Source organism: Silene latifolia, chromosome 5, assembly GCF_048544455.1.
Source record: "Silene latifolia isolate original U9 population chromosome 5, ASM4854445v1, whole genome shotgun sequence".
NCBI lineage: Eukaryota > Viridiplantae > Streptophyta > Magnoliopsida > Caryophyllales > Caryophyllaceae > Silene > Silene latifolia.
The window spans coordinates 13,358,106-13,362,077 of record NC_133530.1 but is presented as its reverse complement, the minus strand read 5'-3'; the positions used below and the strand labels follow the sequence as shown (position 1 = coordinate 13,362,077).

Genomic DNA, 3,972 nt, shown 5'->3' with positions numbered 1-3,972 from the left:
TAAATGGATTAATGCCATGAAAGAAGAGATGGAGTCTATGGCTAAGAATGAGGTCTGGGAGTTGGTCAATTTACCATGAGGTCATAAGGTCAAAAACCGTTTGCAAGTGGGTCTTTAAGACCAAGCGCGACTCCTTAGGTAATATTGAACGACATAAAGCCAGACTGGTAGCTAAAGGCTTTAATCAGAAAGAAGGCATTGATTATAATGAAACCTTATCTCCAGTTTCTAAGAAGGATTCTTTACGGATCATTTTAGCGTTAGTAGCTCATTTTGACTTAGAGCTACATCAAATGGATGTGAAATCGGCATTCTTGAATGGGAGTTTGGAAGAAGAAGTTCATGGCTGGCTCAGGCTCAAAGGCTTCATTATTGATGACAAAGAGGACAAAGTCTGTATATTAAAGAAGTCCATTTATGGGCTTAAGCAAGCTTCTCGGCAATGGTATATTAAGTTCCATAATACCATCACCTCCTTTAGGTTTCAAGAAAACACTGTTGATCAGTGTATATACCTGAAGATCAGTGGGAGTAAGTTTGCATTTTTGGTCTTATATGTCGATGATATACTCATCGCAAGCAGTGATTTGGGACTATTACATCAAACTAAAGATTTCCTATCAAGCAACTTTGAGATGAAAGATATGGGAGAGGCGTCCTATGTGATCGGGGTGGAAATATCTCGAGACAGATCACAAAGGACATTAGGGTTGTCTCAGAAAGCCTATATCATGAAGGTCTTAGAAAGATTTAACATGGTAAAATGTAATCCCAATGATGTTCCTATTCAGAAAGGGGATAAGTTCAGCTTAAGTATGTGTCCTAAGACTGAACTAGAACGAAATGCCATGAAAAACATTCCTTATGCATCTCTAGTTGGAAGCTTAATGTATGCGCAGGTCTGTACAAGAGCTGACATAAGTTTTGCAGTGGGTATGTTGGGTCGATATCAGTCCAATCCTGGAATGGGTCATTGGAGTGCGGCTAAGAAAGTTTTAAGGTACTTAAAGGGAACAAGGGACAAAATGCTCACTTATAGACATACTGATCAGCTTGAGGTTATTGGATATGCTGACTCAGATTTTGGAGGATGTGTGGAATCAAGGAAAAGCACCTTTGGTTATGTGTTTGCTTTAGCTGGGGGGCAATCTCCTGGAAGAGTGCTAAACAGACAATTATTGCCTCATCCACTATGGAAGCTGAATTTGTAGCGTGCTTTGAGGCTACTATTCAAGCTTTATGGTTGCGGAACTTTCTTTCAGGGATTAGCATTATGAATTCTGTTGCAAGGCCGCTGAAAATTTACTGTGATAATGCCGCAGCTGTCTTCTTTTCGAAGAATGATAGGTATTCTAAAGGTATAAAACACATGGAAATGAAATACCTATCAGTTAAGGAGGAAGTTCGGAAAAACAATGTGTCAATTGAGCACATCACGACTAGTGCCAATATAGCAGATCCTTTAACTAAGGGGTTACCTCCAAAGACATTTTTAAAGCATGCTACTGATATGGGTCTGGAGGATAATCATTAAGGCTTTTCGTTTGTGTTTGGATCATGCTAGTGTTTTGTAATGATGACACTTATGTTTTGATTAATCAACTTATGTTTTCTTATGATGATGGTTTCCGAACGATTTTCTGTATCGTATTATTGTTATTGTATACATTATTATTGCACGATTAACAGAATCAGTCCTTTTCCTCAAGGACATTATCGGGGATTATGTTTGCTTCTTGTACAGACTGATTATTCTAAATGATTGGTCCGTAGTACATGGAAGGACCACTTCTCTTGTATAGTAGTGTTTCCGCCATGACTCAACTAGTTGTTCGGAATGATCAGGGTAATTAAGATAAACCCATTATGTATTCATTTAGTTTTCTGCGCGACTTATGACTCTGTTTACACGTGACATTATGTTTAGGTCAGTAATATGGTCCAAGTGGGAGAATGTAAGAATTATCATATTAATTCTCTATTATGTGGACCTAATTACGACGTCGATCCTCTAATAGATAATAGCTAAATATGATGTTTCGGGTTTTTAGTCGGAGTAATAGACTAAGTGGATTACGGTTAATGTTTACAGGCCATTAACATATTAGGCCCACTTATCTAATTATGCCCCTCCTGCCACCTATATAATAAAAGCTACACCTGTTTGTGGTTTTAACCTAATTCATATTCATTAAGAGAAACACACAAGAAGAGAATTAGAGAATAAGGGAGGCAGGAGAAGGCAAAAGATTGGAGTTTATCTTCTTGTTGATTTCAAGGAATCTCTTTATCAGATCTAATGACTACTCCACGTAAGTACTCATCAGTAATTATCACTGCAATCAAGATCCTCTAAATTTATGTTTACAGGTAGTATAGTTGGGGCAAGCAAGACGCAACGTGGTAATCATTAACATCATAACAAATCTCAAGGTAGGAAGATTTTTGGTGCATGAAACTAATTAGTGGTGTTGTTATTTTATTAAATAAATTGCATGTTGTTTGATTTTTTTTATTACTTTCGCCATTTTGAATGAAACTAAGTGATTAAAATTCCTATACTTGTGTAATTTGTAGCATTAAAGCTCAATATGGCTACGATGCAAGAACAAAAAGTCACGATTTGCGAGAACACAGTCAAGCAGCCACAAAATGGTACCCAAGCCACCATGAATAACCAGACCCATTTTGCTATGACCTTAGCTAGATCTCATAACTGGTCAGGCGTTCCGGTTGGCACTTTTCCGGCCACAATTTTTCCCAATAACAGTGCCATATTTACCCACTTGAAGGGAAACTTTTTTGGTTCCAAAGCGGCAGTGGTGTATAATGGGAAAAATGCAGCAGGCACAGACTGTTCGTGGGTTTTGGCATGGCATGCACCTGCAGATAACACATCACCCCAGACTCCTAATAGGGTAAATATGAGTTATTTTTAAAGCACGCACGTATTTATATTGGATGATGATACGTTCATAAATCATTTTAACAGGTTGTAGTTTATTTTTCATTCTAATTTTTTTACTTGGTTTAACTACAGGTGTATGTTGTATGTGGCCCAAAACAAGTCATTGCCAATCTATCCTTTGATCAAATTCAGTAAAGGTTGGACACTGCATTAACTTTTGACACTTCCACCGACGTGGCTACCAAGACACGTGTTGATGGCAACACCAGTGACACAGTCCCAGACATTGCTACTCTTATCGCAGACTTCAAACTTATCCTATAAAGCCATGGACCCATAGTTGTCCATAAATATAATGTATTGTTAAAATAAAGAGTCAAAAAATGACCGTGTAATCTATGTGTTCATGTTAGCTATCAATGCATGTACACTGGTTGCTAATACTATTATCTATTAAGAAGGTGTTTCGAAGTTCAAATCCAGGTGTCACATAATCCAAAAAAAAAATGAAATATCCTAATCCCTTGTGGTCTCTTGATACGTACTTGATTCTAAGCATTAAGTAGCGCCTATAAAGCTTTGTTATCTCGAATTATAGCAAAATTTATTAAGTACTAATCATCATAAGTGTAAGCCAATGAGGGCGCTTTGATAACCCTTATGATTAATACAAAGACAAGTGTGAAATTAATGAATAGTTTACATTTGCTATATTTTGGTAGAGAGAATAAAGCAAATGTAAACTATTGACTGAGACGGAGGGAGTATATATTTTGTTTGAACCATATACATACCCTTCAAATATGGACAATTTACTTACACATGTCATTCTTATAAGTTAGTCATTTCAAATTTTTTTGTTCAATTAATAAGACCGTCTTAGATAATAATAATAATTAATCTTCTAATTACTGATACACACTACAAAAAGAAATAAAACAGGCGACCGATTTTGGCGACTGAAATCAGTCGCTAAACTCAATCTAGCGACTGACTTTAGTCGCCAAAGACCAGTCGCAGACCTTGGTCGCTTTTTCTGATTTTAGCGACCAAAGTCAGTCGCT

The 3,972-nt window shown here is 37.0% G+C and overlaps 1 long non-coding RNA gene across 2 annotated transcripts; it reads left to right on the top strand.

Moving 5' to 3' along the window:
* Window positions 1-2,125: 2,125 nt before the first annotated feature.
* On the top strand, window positions 2,126-3,378 carry LOC141655915 (uncharacterized). 2 transcript variants are annotated; one of them, XR_012548238.1, is made up of 4 exons: window positions 2,295-2,312; window positions 2,371-2,433; window positions 2,578-2,918; window positions 3,041-3,378. It is a non-coding gene; the product is annotated as an uncharacterized LOC141655915 (long non-coding RNA). The 2 variants fall into 2 exon arrangements; XR_012548237.1 differs by having other exon boundaries at window positions 2,126-2,433; window positions 3,041-3,377.
* The last annotated feature ends 594 nt before the right edge of the window (window positions 3,379-3,972 follow it).